The sequence below is a fragment of the Sus scrofa genome, chromosome 3, assembly GCF_054392235.1.
Source record: "Sus scrofa isolate SSC_HxYL_T2T_F1_AM1 chromosome 3, Sscrofa_HxYL_maternal_Yorkshire_Landrace_v2.0, whole genome shotgun sequence".
NCBI classification, from domain to species: domain Eukaryota; kingdom Metazoa; phylum Chordata; class Mammalia; order Artiodactyla; family Suidae; genus Sus; species Sus scrofa.
In genome coordinates this window covers 52,782,566-52,801,213 of record NC_139385.1, presented here as the reverse complement: position 1 = coordinate 52,801,213, position 18,648 = coordinate 52,782,566, and positions in this window count along the sequence as shown.

Genomic DNA, 18,648 nt, shown 5'->3' with positions numbered 1-18,648 from the left:
GTAGGGGGTGCCTCCTGTGGTGGGCGGACCAGCAGCGTGGCAGTGAGAGCACATTGCCTCCACCCTTCCCTGACCAGGAAGCAAAGAGATTTGGATAACGTGGGATCCTTTGCTGTCTGAACCCAGGAATGAATGGATGCAGGCAGCAGGGATGACTTGTTTGTTGACACAAAACCATCTGCAAGAATGTGTTAAAGCACAATGAGCCCGGCCCAGTGATTGCTTGTGTGGTCATTGGAGACAGATCCTGTCTGAGGGAACAGGAAGTCTCAGGGACACTGCCACCCGCCGTCAGGTCAGAGTGATTTCAAGGACATTGCCACCCGCCAGTCAGGTCGGAGTCATTTCACCCAAATCTCAGGGCTTCCCTCAGGGAAGCTGTCTGAGGTCAAGGTCCTTCTGCCCTGTTATCTCCTCAGGACTCCTCCCTCCACCTAGAGTCTCCCCTGCCTCAGAGTCAGTGAGAGGCCCCTCTCTCTGACAGTCCTCCACCCATCCCATTCTAGTAGTGTGGATCCATGTTCAGTTTGAGACTTAGGTTCAAGAGACTTGTTTTTCCTAGTAGCTAACAGGAATCTTCTTTCCCTACTGGCCTGTCACCACAACAGCCCCCTGGACCATGTTGATAAGAGAGCATGCAACAGATCTGGAAGAGACCCCCTCCCAAGAGGAGGGGGCATGGGCAGTGGGCTGGGCAGGACAGGTGCCTTTTCAGGTGGGGATGCCTGCCCTTGCCACCCTCTGTGTGTGTAGTGCACTGTAGCCACTGCCCAGTCCTGCCTGTGGAGGTGTTTGGTTTGCACAGGCACAGACACCGAGGCCTTCCCTATCCTTCACCGTGCTTTGTGTCCTTGCAAATGTGCTCCATTTCACAGGTGGAGTGGCAGCCTCTCAAGTGGGTAGGATCCTGGGAAGCTGGGAGCCTGTGAGAGGGGGCACTTGGCACTAAAAAGCCTTTCACTCAGTCTTCCTTTCCAGGAGGGAATGTTCCCATTCCCCCCACCTCTTGCATCGCTCTTCAGTGGTTTTTTCCCCCCACCTCGGCAGGTTACCAGAGTTGGAAACAGACAGTCTCTGGCACCAGCTAGGAGACAGGCCTTTGGCCGAATCGTCCCCTCGTAGCTGACTTACCTTGCCTGACCTAACCTCTCTGAGCCTCAGTTTGCCTCCCCTGGTTTGGAGGTGATAGTTCTTTGCTCCAAGGTTCTACTAAAGCTTCACCAAGCCCTAGATAGCCAGCATGCATAAGGCACTAAACAGATGACTGTTGCTAATGTCATTCTTGCTGGCAGTGTCATCGCCAAGGTCTGGGATGCCATGGAACTGGCCTTTGTCCTGTGATGAGTGTGGTTTGTTGTTTTTTGTTGTTTTTTGTGGGGTTTTTTGTTTTTTTTTTTTTTTTTTTTTTTTTTTTTTGTCTTTTTGCCATTTCTTGGGCTGCTCCGGTGGCATATGGAGCCACCTAGGGGTCGAATCACAGCTGTAGCCACTGGCCTACGCCAGAGCCACAGCAACTCGGGATCCAAGCCGCGTCTGCACCTACACCACAGCTCACAGCAATGCCGCATCCTCAACCTACTGAGCAAGTCCAGGGATCGAACCCGCAATCTCATGGTTCCTAGTCAGATTCGTTAACCACTGAGCCACGTCGGGAACTCCTGATAAGTGTGGTTTTAAGTCAACTTTTTACGAAAATAAAATCTGCGTTCAGGGAAGTGCATAATTCTCATATACAGTCCACTTCTGTACACACTGAACACAGTTGTGTGACCGGAAGCCCTGCCTCTCAGGAGTGCTTTTTGGAGCACATTAATGAGATGCCTTTGCCTGCCATGTCAAGGTGTTGGACTGCCTCCTGCCTGTGGGAGCCTCCTGGGAAAACAGATATGCCTACGTTCTAGCATTACCTGGCATGGTGTTTTAGCAGGTATGGGATGCCATCAGGTTCACCTCTGTGCCCAACTTTCAGTTGTGTCCAAACAGCAAAGCTGGAAGAACTTTGTGTTATCATTTTATTGAGTTTCTCGTGGGCAAGCATACTGGCTCTTGTGTGTTCACCTTGGTCATCCGTGAACTTGCCTTTGTAAGCCTAGGTCCCTGGAGTGGAGTTTCTCTGCTTCCCCTCCCCCCGCCCCCCAGAGCTCCTTCTCCTAAGCAAGCAAAAGGCAGTGCCACAGCACCTCACTTACAGAAAAGACCTCCCTGCATGGATACCATGAGCACACCCCATCATGGGCCTCTATGAGGGACAAATAGGAATCCCTGGTCACACACCACAGTCCCTTTTGTTCATCTCTTAAGGAATCATGGTTTGTTTTATTTACCCTGAAGTGTTTGTGAAGTATAGCACAAACACAGAGGAGTGCAAGCAGGTGTCCACTGGCTGAGTATTTGCAAACTGAATACACTGAGCAGCCATCATCCAGATAAGAAAGCAGATGAGGGCAGGTAGCCCTCCAAAGCCCCTGTGCTCTTTGCACCCACTCCCTCCCAGGGGTAACTCCCTGAATCTGTCAGTATAGGTCACTTTTGCCCATTTCTCTAATTTACATAATGGAAGTATACTGTAGAGACCCAGACCTAAGACAGATTTACTTTGTAAACTGCCTTGATTTCTCATACCATCATTGAGCTGTGGGTGACTCACTTTTGAGTCAAAGTATAAATCAGTTCTATGTAAAATAATGGAAAAAGATAGTCCATGCATACAGTAGTCAAAAAAAAGAATAGGAACAACTATATTAGTATCAGGCAAAATAGACTAATACAAAAATTGTTACTCAAGACAAAGACCATTATATAATGATAAAAGAGTCAATTGACCCAGAAGATAGCTCAATTATAAACATATATGCAACAAACAATAGAGCCCCAAAATACACTGGGGGTATTGGCAAATAGAGACAAATAGATCAGTGGGACACATTAGAGAATGGTACTGGAACAGCTGACATCCACATGTAAAAAAAATTAGTCTAGACCCAGACTTTAAACCCTTCACAAAAATTAACTAAAATAGACCTTAGACTTATATGTAGGACTCAAAATTGTAAAACTCCCAGAAGATAATATAAGAGAAAATCTAGATGACCTTGGATTTGGCAATGGCTTTTTCTTTTTTTTTTTGTCTTCTTCTGGGGCCACACTGGCGGCATATGGAGGTTCCCAGGCTAGGGGTCTAATTGGAGCTACAGCCGCCAGCCTACAGCAGAACCACAGGAACTCGGGTTCCGAGCCGAGTCTGCAACCTACACCTCAGCTCACGGCAACACCGGATCCTTAACCCACTGAGCAAGGCCAGGGGTCGAACCTGCAACCCCATGGTTCCTAGTCGGATTCGTTAACCACTGAGCCATGACGGGAACTCCGTGGCAATGACTTTTTAGATAAACACCAAAGGCATGATTCATGAAAGAAAAAAATCTATAAGATAGACTTCACTATGATTAAAAATTTCTCCTCTGTAAAAGACATTGTCAAGAGAATAAGACAGCCACTAACTGGGAGAAAATATTTGCCAAAAAAACCATATTTAATCAAAAACAAAATATACAAAAACTAAAATATACAAAGAACTCTTAAAACTCAACAATAAGAAAACTAAAAACCAATTTTAAAATAACCAAAAGAAGTGTTCCCTGGTAGTGCAATGGGTTAAGGGTCTGGTGGTATTACTCCTGTGGCTCAGGTCACAGCAGCCAAATAAATAACCACAAGATTCAACATGGAGTTCCCTTCGTGGCTCAGTAATTAACAAACCCAACTAGGATCCATGAGGATGCAGGTTCGATCCCTGGCCTCACTCTGGGTAAAGGATCCAGCGCTGCCATAAGCTGTGGTGTGGGCCGCAGACTCAACTCAAATCTGGTGTGACTGTGGCTGTGGTGGAGGCCTGTGGCTGCCGCTCTGATTAGACCCCTAGCCTGGGAGCCTCCATATGCCATGGATGTGGCCCTAAAAAGACAGAAGACAATAAAAAAGGAAAAAAAAAAAGATTCAACAGACACCTCACCAGGGATGATATATAGGTGGCAAATAAGCATATGATGCTCCATATCACATGTCATAAGGGAAATGCAAATTAGAACAATGAAATACCACTGTTCACATATTAGAATGGCAAAAAAGGAAAACACTGAACCATCAAAGGCTGGTGAGAATATGAAGCAACAAGAACTCTTAATCATGGCCGGTGTGAATGATGCAAAATGGTACAGTTACTTTGAATGATAGGTTAGCGATTTTACCATACAGCAGTAGTGCTCCTCGTTATTTACCCAAATGAGTTGAAAACCTATGTCTACACAAAAACCTGCAGCTCTATTTAAAATTCCCAAACTTGGAGTTTCTGCTATAGTGCAGTGGGTTAAAAATCCAACTGCAGGAGTTCCCATTGTGGCTCAGTGGTAACATAGCCGACCAGTATCCACGAGGATGCAGGTTTGATCCCTGGCCTTGCTCAGTGGGTTAAAGATCCAGCGTTGCTATGAGCTGTGGTGTAGGTCACAGATGTGGTTTGGATCTGGTGTGGCTGTGGCTGTGGCTGTCAGCTGCAGCTTTGATTCAACCCCTGGCCTGGGAACTTCCATATGCTGTGGGTTCGGTCCTAAAAAAAAACAAAAAATAAATAAAAAATAAAAAATCCAACTGTAGTGCAGGTTCAATCCCCAGCCTGGCACAGTGGGTTAAAGGATACAGCCTTGCCACAGCTGTGGCTCAGATTCAGTCCCTGGAACTTCCATAAGCCTTAGATGTGGCCATTAAAAAACATATTATTTAAAAATAGTAACATTCTCAAACTTGGAAGCATCCAGGATGTCCTTCAATCAATAAATGCATCCAAGTATTATTTAGCACTAAAAAGAAATGAACTCTCAAGCTCTCAAATACTTGTAAGAAACTTGACAGCATATCACCAAGTGAAAGAAGCCAATTTGAAAAGTTGACATACTATATGACATCCAATTATATGACACTATGAAAAAGCTAAACTAGAGGCAGTAACAAAAGATCCATGGTTGTCAAGGATTGGGGGAAGGGAGTGATGAAGAGATGGAACAGAATTTTTAGGGCAGCGAAACTATTCTTTATGACACATGAATGCATGTCCTTATTCATTTGTCAAAACCCATAGAATGCACAGGATCAAGGGTGGGCTTTATGCAAAAATGATGTGTCAGTGTATGCTCACAAGTGCACCATTTTGATTCAGGATATTGATAGTGGAGGAGACTTTACATGTGTGGTGTTAAGGAACATTTGGGAACTCTGAGCTTTCTGCTTGATTTTGCTGTGAACTTAAAACTTCTCTAGAAAATAATCTACTTTTCTTAGAGTTCTTGTCGTGGCACAGTGGTTAATGTATCTGACTAGGAGCCATGAGGTTGCAGGTTCAATCCGTGGCCTTGCTCAGTGGGTTCAGGATCCAGCATTGCCATGAGCTGTGGTGTAGGTCGCAGATGCAGCTTGGATCCCGCGTTGCTATGGCTCTGGCATAGTTAGACCCCTAACCTGGGAACCTCCATATGCCACCGGAGCGGCCCTAGAAAAAACAAAAAAGAAAGGAATCTACTTTTCTTTAATCTTCCAACAAAGAAAACCTGAAGACCAGATGACTTTACTGATTTGATTCTACCGAACATTAAAAAGAATTAACACCAATCCTTCTCAAACTCTTCTAAGAAAAGGAAGGAGTTCCCATTGTGGCTCAGTGCTTTAAGGACCTGGCATTGCTGCAACCTGTGGCATGTGTCACAAATACATCTTGGTTCTGGTGTTGCAATGGCTGAGGCATAGGCCTCAACTACAGCTTTGATTGCACCCCTAGCCCAGGAACTTGCATATGCTGCAGGTGTGGCTGTAAAACAAACAAAACAAAACAATTTAAAAAAAGAATGATAGTAGAACTTTGTTTACCCCACGTACAAAAACTTACTCAAAGTAGATGAAAGGCCTAAAAGTAAGAGCTGAAACTATAAAAGAAGTAAACACAGGGGAAAAGCCTCATAACACTGGATGTGCTTGTGACATAAAACCACAGGCGGCAAAACAGAAAGGTAAGTAAATTGGGCTTCATCATATTTTTTATTTTATTTATTTATTTATTTTTTTGTCTTTTTGCTATTTCTTTGGGCCGCTCCCGCAGCATATGGAGGTTCCCAGGCTAGGGGTCTAATCAGAGCTGTAGCTACTGGCCTACGCCAGAGCCACAGCAACATGGGATCCGAGCCGCGTCTGCAACCTACGCCACAGCTCACGGCAATGCCGGATCATTAACCCACTGAGCAAGGGCAGGGACCGAACCCGCAACTTCATGGTTCCTAGTCGGATTCGTTAACCACTGCGCCACGACAGGAACTCCCATCATATTTTTTAAACTTTTGTACAGCAAAGGACACAATCACAAGAGTGGAAAGGCAACCCACAGAACTGAAGAAGATATTCGCATATCATACGTCTGATAAGAGATTAGTATTTATATAGAGAACCCCTACAACTCAATAACAGCCCGGCTAGAAACTGTACAAAGCAATTTCTTTAGAGAAGATATAATTGGCCAATAAGCATATGAAAAGATAGTCAAAAACACTAACATTAGGCGAATGCAAATCAAAACCACAGTGAGAGGGAGTTGCTGCTGTAGTGCAGCAGGTTAAGAATCCAGCATTGTCTCTGTGGCAGCAGAGATCCCTGGCCTGGTGCAGTGGGTTAAAGGATCTGGCATTGCCACAACTGCAGCATGGGTCACAGCTGCAGCTCAGATTCCACCCCTGGCTCAGTAACTTCCCTATGCTGCCGGTGCAGCTGAACAAAACAAAACAAGAAACCAGAATGAGAAACCACACCCCTTAGGGTGACTATTATTTAAAAAAACACATACCCAGAGAGGTTCCCGTTGTGGCTCAGCGGAAACAAATCTGACTAGCATCCATGAGAATGCAGGTTCGATCCCAGGCCTCGCTCTGTGGGTTAAGGATCCAGCATTGCTGTGAGCTGTGGTATAGGTTGCAGAAGCAACTCACATCCTGGGTTGGTGTGGCTGTGGTATAGGTGAGCAGCTACAGCTCTGATTGGACCCCAGCCTGGGAACCTCCATATGCCACAAGTGCCACCCTATAAAGGCTTTTAAAAAAATGCACCCACAAAACAAACATCTGGCAAGCATGTGGGAGAATTGGAACCCTTGTGCATTGCTTATAGATTAGTAGGAATGTAAAAATGATTTAGCTGCTTTTGAAAACAATATAGTGGTGCCTCAAAATATTAAAAATTTTTAAAACTACAATGAGGTACTGCCTCACACTGGTCAGACGGCCATCATTAAGAAGGCTACAAGAAGTTCCTGCTGTGACGTGGAAGAAACAAATCTGACTGGTATCCAAGAGGATGCAGGTTTGATCCCTGGCCTCTCTCGTGAGTCGGGGATCCAATGTTGCCATGAGCTGTGGTGTAGGTTGCAGACACAGCTCGGATCCCTTGTTGCTGTGGCCTAGGCCAGCAGCTGCAGCTCTGATTCAACCGCTAGCCTGGGAAGTAGTGTGGTGTGGCTCTAAAAAGCAAAAAAGAAAAAAAGAAAGTCTACAAATAACATAACAAATGCTGGAAGAAGGTGTAGAGAAAAGGGAACCCTCCTACACTGTTAGTTGGAATGTAAATTTGTACAACCACTATGGAAAACAGTATGGAGGTTCCTCAGAAAACTATAACTACGTTATGATCTAGCAATTCCACTCCTGGGCATCCTACTGAACAAAACTATAATTCAAAAAGGATACATGCACCCCTGTGTTCACTGTGGCACTATTCACAATAGCCGGGACAGGGAAACAACCTAAATGTTCATTGACAGGTGAATGGATTAAGAAGATATCATTCTTATTGCCATGAGCTGAGGTGTAGATTGCAGACACGGCTTGGATCCCGTGTTGCTGTGGCTGTGGCATAGGCTGGCAGGTGCAGCTCCGATTCGACCCCTAGCCTGGGAAACCTCCATATGCTGTGGGTGCGGCCCTCAAAAAGACAAAAGACAAAAAAAAAAAAAAAAAAGAAGATATGGTACATATATACAATGGAATACTACTCAGCCATGAAAAGGACAAAATAATACCATCCACAGCAATATGGATGCAACTAGAGATTCTCATACTAAGTGAAGTAAGTCGGAAAGACAAATACTATGATATCACTTATATGTGGAATCTAAAATATGGCACAAGTGAACCTATCTATGAAACACAAACAAAGTTACAGACATGGAGAATAGACCTTTGGTTGCTAACCAGGAGGTGGGGGGAGTGGGATGGACTGAGAGTTTCAGGTTAGTAGATGCAAACTGTTATATTTAGAATGGATAAACCATAAGATCCTGCTGTTTAGCACAGGGAACTATATCCAATCTCCTTGCATAGACCATGATGGAAAAATAATATATTAAAAAAAATGTATGTATATGTATGACTGGGTCACTTTGCTGTATAGCAGAAATTAGCACAATATTGTAAATCAAATATATTTTAATAAAAATAAAAATTTTTAAGGAAAAACATTAAAAATTACTGGATGATCAAGGAGTTCTCACTATGATGCAGTGAGTTAAGAATCTGATTGCAGTGACTCAGGTCACTGCAGAGCTGCAAGTTCGATACCTTGCCTGGCACAGTGGATTAGAGGATCCAGCCCTGGCCCATGAACTTCCATGTGCCATGGCTTTGGCCATTAAAAAAAAAAAAAAATCACTGTATGATCACTACCATTTCTGAGTATTGCCCAAGAGAATTGAAGTGGGAACTGGAACAAACACTTGTACACCAAAGTTAATAGCCTTATTCACAATGTGGTTGAAACACATTTACCAACAGCTGAATGGATGAACAAGATGTGGTATATACATACAATGGGATATTATTTGGCCTTTAAAAGGAATGAAATTATGACATATGCTACAACATAAATAAACCTTGAACATTGTTTTGCTAAATGGAAGAATGCGGACAAAAGAGACCACTTGTCATATGATTGGATTTATCTGAGGTGCATAAAATAGGCAAATTCATAGAGACAGAGAGTAGAATAATGGTTGCTAGGGAATAGGGGAGGGAAGAATGGGAAATTTTTGTCTTTTTTTTTTTTTTTAAGGCTGCACCCGCAGCATGTGGAGGTTCCCAGGCTAGGGGGCGAATTGGAGCTGAGCTGCTGGCCTACGCCATAGCCATAGCAACTTGAGATCTGAGCCACATCTGTGACCTACACCACAGCTCATGGCAATGCTGATTCCTTAACCCACTGATGGAGGCCAGGGATCGGACCTGCATCTACCTGGAAGCTAGTCAGATTCATTTCTACTGAGCCACAAAAGGAACTCCAAGAATGGGAAATCACTGTTTAGCTGGCACAGATTCTTCTGTTTTGGATAATGAACAAGTTGTGGAGATAGTCATGATGATTGCACAATTCAAAATGTACTTGATGCCAGTGAATTGTACATTTTAAATGATGAAAATGGTAAATTTTATGTATATTTTACCACAAAAAAAAATGCTTCAGAATAAATTTAGCCTAGGAAGTGCAAAACTTGTGCACTTAAAACTACAAAACATTGGCGTTCCCATTGTGGTTCAATGGAAATGGACCTGACTAGTATCTGTGAGGATGTGGGTTAGATCCCTGGCCTCACTCAGTGGGTTAAGGATCCGGCATTGCCATGAGCTGTGGTGTAAGTTGCAGATGCGCTCAGATCGCTCATTGCTGTGGCTGTGGTGTAAGCCGGCAGCCACAGCTCTGATTTGACCCCTAGCCTGGGAACTTCCATATGCCATATGCCATAGGTGTGGCCCTAAAAACCAAAGCAAAACAAAACAAAAAAGGCATATAGAAAACAGCACTATGACAGAAGTCTCTCCTTATCAGTAATTACTTGAAAAAGAATTAAACTTTCCAGTCAAAAGACAGAGATTGGCAGAATGGATAAAAATACATGTATCACCTATATGCTTCTACAAGAGACTCGCTTGAGATCTGAAGATACAAACAAGATGGAAACCGAAAGAATGGGGAAAGGTATTACATGTAAGTAGTAACCTAAAGATAGCAGGTATGATTATACTCCTATCAGACACGATCAGCTTTAAATCAAAAAAGCTTACAAGAGACAGAGACATTATATATATAGATATTAATTAAGGATTCAGTACAGCAAGAAGATATAAGCATTTAGCCTCCAAATAACAGACCATCAAAATATTGAAGAAAAACTGACCGAAGGGAGAAACAGACAATTTTACAATACTGTGAACTTCAGTACCCATCACAATGATGGACACGTAGACAGAAGACAAGGAGATAGAGGACTTAATACAAGAAGTCCGCTAGAACTAACAGATTTATGCAGAATATAGAACACTACCCTACAACAGCAGCACATTGGACATTTTCCAGGACAGACCATTTGTTAGGCCACAAATTAAATATCAATAGAGTTTAAAAGACAGATGTCATACAAACTATCTTCTCCGATCACACTGGTATGAAGTTAGAACTCGATAACATAAAGGAAACTGGAAATTTCACAAAAAACTAAGCAACATATGATTTTAGAATTTCCCGGGCCAGGGATGGAACTTGCACCACATAGTGACCCTGCCACAGCAGTGATAATGTGGGATCCTTAACCTGCTGTGCCACCAGGTAAAATCCAAAACAACGTGCTTTTAAACAACCAATAAAAGAAGAAATCACAAGACAAATTAGAAAATACTTAGAGATGAACGAAAATGAAAACACAACATACCAAAAACTTATGGAATGCAAAGAAAGCAGTGCTAAGAGAGAAAAGTGTAGGTATAAATGTTTGCATCAAAAGCAAGAAAATATCTCAAACCAACAAGGCAATTTTGCAACCTAACCAGAAAGAAAATGAGTAAACTAAGCCGAAAGCTAGCACAGGAAAGGAAATAATAAAGAATATAGGTAAATGGAGCAGATAACAGAAAAACAATAGAGAAAAATCAATGAAACCAAAAGTTAGTTTCTCCAAAAGAGTTCCCATTCTGGCTCAGTGGGTTAAGAACCTGACTAGTATCCATGATGATGTGGATTCGATACCTGACCTTGTTCAGTGGATTAAGGATCCAGCATTGCCACCTGCTGCAGCATAGGTTGCAGATGTGGCTGGGATCTGGCATGGCTGTGGCTGTGGCGCAGCCAGCAGCTGCAGCTCCAATTTGACCCCTAGCCCAGGAACTTTATATGCCGCAGGTGTGGTCCTAAAAAGAAAAAAAGAAAAGATCTACAAAATTAATAAACTTGAAAAAATTAAAATTAATTAACTTTTATCTGGATGGACTAAAAAGAAAACAGAGGACTCAAATTATTAAAATTAGAAATGGAAGATGGCATCCTAATACTGATTCTACAGAACTAAAAGGATTATAAGAGAGTACTATGAACAAGTATATGCCAACAAGTTGGATAGCCTAGGACAAATTCCTGGTGTTGGGTGAGGTCATGGAGGAGATATGACCGCTGGTTGTCCCATGAGCTGGACCCAGGCACTTAGAGGTTCTTCATCCCCTCGCCTGTCTTTGGGATGTGCATTCCACTTGCCTTTCCCATTTTCAGAAGCTGCCCTAAGGATAAGCCTTGATATGGAAATCTGTTGCTGAGACTATCTGGATGATATACATGACTGAACTCAGTTAAAGCCCCTATATAAGCTTTTATGATTACTCGGGCAGGTGTGGAAATCTACTCATCTTGTGACCGCTCACAACAAGCCTCATAAATAAGTTCCCTTGCTTATTAAATCTGCCATCTCCCAATCTGAAGTGTTCTGCTTCTTTCTGTGGTCTCTCCCCACCCTCGGTACAGGGTCCAGTTTCAGATTATACCTTGGAAGCTCCCGAGGGAATTGTGAACTAACACCAAGAAAAACAAGACCTACCAAGACTTCATAAATTGTCAAGAAATAGAAAATCTGGATAGACTTATACCTGTAAGGGGATTAATCAGTGATCAAAAATCTCCCAACAAAAAAAAAAAAGCCCTAGACCAGATGGCTTCACCAAACATTTAAAGAATAGCTAATACTGGAGCTCCAGTCATGGCTCAGTAGAAAAGAATACGACTAGTATCCTTGAGGACGCAGGTTCGATCTCTGGCCTTGCTCAGTGGGTTAAGGATCTGGTGTTGCCGTGAGCTGTGCTGTAGGTCACAGATGTGGCTTGGATCTAGCATTGCTATGGCTGTGGTGGCCACCGGCTGCAGCTCTGATTCAACCCCTAGCCTGGGAACAAAATACTAACAAACAAAATTCAACAGCCTATTAAAAAGTTTATATACCATTACCGAGTGAGATTTATTCTTTGAATGTAAAGATTGTTCAACATATGAAAACTGGATAATATAATACACCACATCAAAAGAATGAATGGAAGAGTTCCTGTTGTGGCCCAGTGGTAATGAAATCGACTAGTATCCGTGAGGACACAGGTTCCATCCATAGCCTTGCTCAGTGGGTTAAGGATCCAACATTGCTGTGGCTGTGGTTTAGACTGGCGGCTTCAGCTCCAATTTGACCCCTAACCTGGGAACCTTCATATGCCATGAGTGCAGCCCTAAAAAGACAGAAAAAAAAATTAATGCACAAAAATCAGTTGCATTTCTATACAAGAACAATGAATAATCTAAAAAGGAAATTACAAAAAAAAATTCATTTACAATAGCATCAAAAATAAGATACTTAAGAAATAATTTAATGGAGTTAAAAGACTTGAACAACAAAAACTACAAAACGATGTTGAAAGAAATTAAAGATGATGTAAATAAATGGAAACATGGAAGCAACCTAAATGTCTATCAACAAATGAATGTATTAAGAAGAAGTGGAATACTACTCAGCCATAAAAAAGAACAAAATAATGCCATTCGCAGCAACATGGATGGAATTAGAGACTCTCATACTGAGTGAAATAAGTCAGAAAGAGAAAGACAAATACCATATGATATCACTTATATCTGGAATCTAATATATGGCACAAATGAACCTTTCCACAGAAAAGAAATCATGGACTTGGAGAACAGACTTGTGGTTGCCAAGGGGGAGGGGGTGGGAGTGGGATGTATTGGGAGCTTGGGGTTAAAAGATGTAGACTATTGCCTTTGGAATGGATAAGCAATGAGATACTGCTGTGTAGCACTGGGAACTATGTCTAGTCACTTGTAATGGAGCATGATAATGTAAGAAAAAAGAATGTATATATGTATGTGTGACTGGGTCAACTTGCTATACAGTAGAAAATTGGCAGAACACTGTAATAAACCAGGTATAAGGGAAAAAATAAAAGCCACGATGGGAACTCCAAAATTTTTAAAATTTTAGAAATAAAATAAAATAAATGGAAACACATCCCGTGTTTATGGATTGCAAGACTTAATATCGTTACAATGTCAATACTACCCAAATCAATCTATGGGTGCAATGCAATCCCTATCAAAATCTTAATGCTATATGTTTATTGTCTTTTTTTTAAGAGCTGTACCCATGGCATATGGAAGTTCCCAGGCTAGAGGATCAAACCTGTGTCCTCATGGATACCAGTCAGCTTTGTTTCTGCCAAGCCACAATGGGAACTCCCCCTAATGATATTTTTTTGCAGAAATTGAAACATCCATCCTAAAATTAATATGGAACTTTAATGGACATTGAATGGCCCACACAGTTCTGAAAAGAAATGTAAAACCTAAAACAAAACTCTTAAGAGAAAACGTAGGACAAAAGCTTCATGACGTTGGATTTGGCAATGATTTTTTTGGCTATGACTGCCAAGGCACTGACAACAAAATTAAAAAATAGAGGAGCTCCCTTCCTGGCTCAGTGGTTAACCAATCTGACCAGGAACCAGGAGGTTTCGGGTTTGATCCCTGGCCTCACTCAGTGGGTTAAGGATCTGGCATTGCCATGACCTGTGGTGTAGGTTGCAGATGCGGCTCGGATATGGCGTTGCTGTGGCTCCAGTGGTGGCCGGCGGCAATAGCTCCGATTAGACCCCTAGCCTGGGAACCTCCATATACCTAGGGTGCGGCCCTCAAAAAAAGACAAAAAAAAGAAATACAAATTAGACTTCGTGAAAGTTTTAAAAAATTTTGTACATCAAGTCTTTATGCACAGAATGTGAGAAAATATTTGCTAATGTATCTGATAAGGGGTTAATATCCAAAATATATAAAGAACTCCTAAACAACAACAACAAACAAACAACTCATTTCAAAGTGGGAAAAGGGGAGTTCCCTTGTGTTCAGCAGGTTAACTGCATTGTCACTGCACTGGCTCAGGTCGCTGCTGTGGTACAATTTTAATGCCTGTCCTGGGAACCTCTACACGCCACAGGTGTGGCCAAAAAACACGGGGAAAGGATTTGAGTAGACATTTTTCCAAAGATGATATTCCAGTGGCTAATAATAAGCACGTGAGAAGATGCTAAACATCACTAATCACAGGGAAAAGCAGATCAATACCATGAGATACTATCTTACATCCATTAGGATGGCCGCTATCGAAAAACAAAAAAAAAGTGTTGGCAAGGCTGTGGCAAAATTGGAGCTCTTGTGCACTGTTGATGGGAATGTAAATGGCGCAGCTGCTGTGGAAAACAGTATGGAAAACAAAAACATTAAAAATAGAATTACCATATGACCCAGCAATTCTATTTCTGTGTACATATCCAAAAGGTTTGAAAGCGGGGTCTCAAAGAGATATTTGCATACCCATGTTCCTAGTAGCATTGTTCACAAAAGCTGAAACATGGAAGCGACCCAAGTGTGCACCAGTGGGTGAATGGATAAACAACATGTAGTATATACATATCTTTAGCATTAAAAATAAAGGAAACTCTGAACCAGCTTCAATGTGGATGAACCTTGAGAACATTATGCTGAATGAAGCAACCCAGACACAAAAGAACAAATATTAAGATGCTACTTTTAAAAAGTACCTGGAGTGGTCAAATCAAAAACCAAAAGTAGAAAGGTGGTTGTCAGGGTCTAGAGGAGGGGAGAATAAGGAATTACTGTTTAATATGTACCCTTGGCTACAGAGTGGCCAACCTGTAGTGCACACCGGCCAGGAATACAAAGTCCAGAGTGCCCTGCAGTACGCAGGCAGCTCTTCTCTCCTCCACTTTCACTAAATTATGTAAATGAGCCAATGCCCTCACCTCAGCCTGTGGGCCACTGTGTAACCCCAAGGATGACTTTTGTCTCAACCTTTCAAAGTCCCTCAGAGTGGACATTGCCTCCTTCTCCCGGTCTTGCACCTTAGTCCTCCATCACACTCATTCTTTTTGCTCATCACTTCTCAGTTGCTGCCTGCCTGGGGCATCACTTGGAAACACCATGCACACTCAGCATGGCAAAGAGGGGCACACACACACCTGTCCCAAGGGGAGAGGGAGAATAATTTGGTTTACTCATCACGCATTCATCCATTCACTGACAGAGTGCTTTTTTTTTTTTTTTAATGGCGCATCTGTGGCATATGGAAGTTCCTAAGCCAAGGATCAAATCTGAGCTGCAGCTGTGACCTACACCACAGCTGTGGCAAAGCCAGATCCTTAATCCACTGTACCACAGTGGGCACTCCTGAACAGTGCTTTTTTTTTTTTTTTTTGTCTTTTTAGGGCCAGACCTACAGCATATGGAGGTTCCCAGGCTAGGGATTGAATTGGAGCTGTAGCCGCTGGCCTACGCCACAGCCACAGCAACGTGGGATCTGAGCCACATCTGTGACCTACACCACAGATCATGGCAATGCCAGATCCTTAACCCACTGAGCGAGGCAGGGATCGAACCCGCAACCTCATGGTTCCTAGTCAGATTCTTTTCTTTTTTCTTTTTCTTTTTAGTGCCGCACCTGCAGCATATGGAAGTTCCTAGTCTAAGGGTTGAATCAAAACTACAGCTGCCGGCCTCCACCACGGCCACAGCCACACAGGATCCGAGCTGCATCTGCAACCTACACCACAGCTCACGGCAATGCCAGATCCTTAACCCACTGAGTGAGGCCAGGGATTGAACCTGCATCCTCATGGATCCTATTCAGGCTCATTACCCCTGAGTCATGACGGGAACTCCTCTTTATTGTTATTGTTATTGTTATTTTATTTTATTTCATTTTACTTTTGCCTTTTCTTGGGCCGCTCCCTTGGCATATGGAGGTTCCCAGGCTAGGGGTCTAATCGGAGCTGTAGTCTCTGGCCTACACCAGAGCCACAGCAAGGCCAAATTCGAGCTGCATCTGCGACCTACACCACGGCTCATGGCAACGCAGGATCCTGAACCCACTGAGTGAGGCCAGGGATCGAACCCACAACCTCATAGTTCCTAGTCGGATTCATTTGCACTGCACCACGATGGGAACTCCTATTATTTTTTAAAATAACCTCTTCACCCTCTTCTCCTTCTCTTCTTGTTCAGGTATACCAATTAATCTTATGCTGGCTCTCCTAATGAAGACTTATAGTTCTCATAGTGTTTCTTCACTTTTAAAAAATCTCAGGTCTCTCTCCCCTTCTACCCAAATCACTTCTAGATTCCAGATCACTTTTTCCCTCTTCCATCTGATCTGCTCTATTTCCAATGCTTTCTAATACAGCCTTCATCTCATTTATTGAGTTCTTCAACTCCAAAGTTTACTTGAGTTTTTTTTTTTTTTTTTTTTTTAGAATTTCAACAGCTTCTATTTATTTTATCCCTGAATTCGTTGAATTACTTTTTGAGTTTTCTAACTGGTCATGGAATTTCTTCATAACATCTATCTTGAATTCTCCGCCTTCTTCCAATCTTCTTCGACATTGAGTTTGGTTGCTAGAACATTGTCATTTTCCTTTTGTGAAATATGCCTCTGCTACCGCATTTGAAGTATCAAATCCCTTTCTTAACTTAGACAAAGTTTTGGTTACTTTGATTTTAACAGTTCCACGGGTTGGCAGTTAGAGATGTTTCTTTTGTTTCACAGCAGGTGGCACTATAACACGAGATTTCAGGTTTTCTTACTCGCCTGCCTCCTGGTTATATTTGGGAGCATGCTTTTCATCCTCCACTCTTGAGTAAGATGGGTTGCCTGCACCCACATTGCTGTTTCACCACTTGGGCTGTCATGCCCTGTCCAGTTCTGGAGGAGCTGGGGTTGCTGACAGGATCCTCACAGGTCTCAGGAATTGCTCTGGGGGAGGAGGGTTGTCAGGGCATTTAAAAAATATTAAGGAACTTTCATGTTTTTTTCCAGAGTGTCTGTACCAATGTATGTTCCTACCAACAGTGCACAAGTGTTCCCTTTTCTCCACGTCCTTGCAGCATTTGTCATCTTTTGTCTTTTTGATAATACCTCTCTTAACAGGTGTGAGGAGACATCTCGTGGTTTTGAATTGCATTTCTCTGATGATTAGTGATGTTGAGTACTTTTTCATGTCGCTGATGGCAATTTTCACATTCTCTTTGGAAAAATGTCTATTCAGAGCCTTTGCCCATTTAAAAACTGGATTATTTGGTTATTTTGCTAATGAATTGTGTGAGTTTCGTTTATTTTGGATACCAACTTCTTATCAGATATATGGTTTGTAAGTATTTTCTCCCATTCCATAGGTTGCCTTTTCATTTTAAAGATTGTTTCTTTTGCTATGCAAAGCCTTTTTTTTTTTTTTTTTTTTTTTTTTTTTTTTTTTTTGCTATTTCTTTGGGCCACTTCCGCGGCATATGGAGGTTCCCAGGCTAGGGGTCTAATCAGAGCTGTAGCTGCCAGCCTACGCCAAAGCCACAGCAATGCGGGATCCGAGCCGCATCTGCAACCTACATCACAGCTCACGGCAACGCCGGATCGTTAACCCACTGAGCAAGGGCAAGGGACCGAACCCGCAACCTCATGGTTCCTAGTCGGATTCGTTAACCACTGCGCCACGATGGGAACTCCTGCAAAGCCTTTTAGTTTAATATAGTGCTGCTTGCTAATTTTTGTTTGTATTGCTTTTGGTATGATATCTAAAAATCCATTTCTGAGACCAATGTCAAGGAGCTTTTTCCTTATGTTGTCTTCTAGGAGTTTTATGATTTCAGGTCTTACATGTGGCTTTTAGTTTTATTTTTTATTTTTTCCCCACACCCATGGCATATGGAAGTTCCCAGGCTAGGGGCTGAATCAGCTACAGCTGCTGGCCTACACCACAGCCACAGCAACGTGGGATCCGAGCCGCATCTGCAACCTACACCACAGCTCACGGCAACACAGGATCCCCCTCCCATTGAATGAGGTCAGGGTTCAAACACGCATCCTCAGGGATACTAGTTGGATTCATTTCCACTGTGGCACAATGGGAACTCCAGATTTTAGATTATTTATTTTATTTTATTATTTATTTATTTATTTGTCTTTTTTGGGCCACACCCTCGGCACATGGAGTTTCCCAGGCTAGGGTTTGAATCGGAGCTATAGCTGCTGGCCCAGCTTTAAAATGAATAACCCGCTGAGAAGGGGCCAGCGGAAACAGAGTGGGAGGAGGACACACTGCTCCCACAGAGGGATCGAACCCACAACCTCATGGTTCCTAGTCAGATTCGTTTTCACTGTGCCGTGACAGGAACTCCTGTTATTTAGTTTTTTAA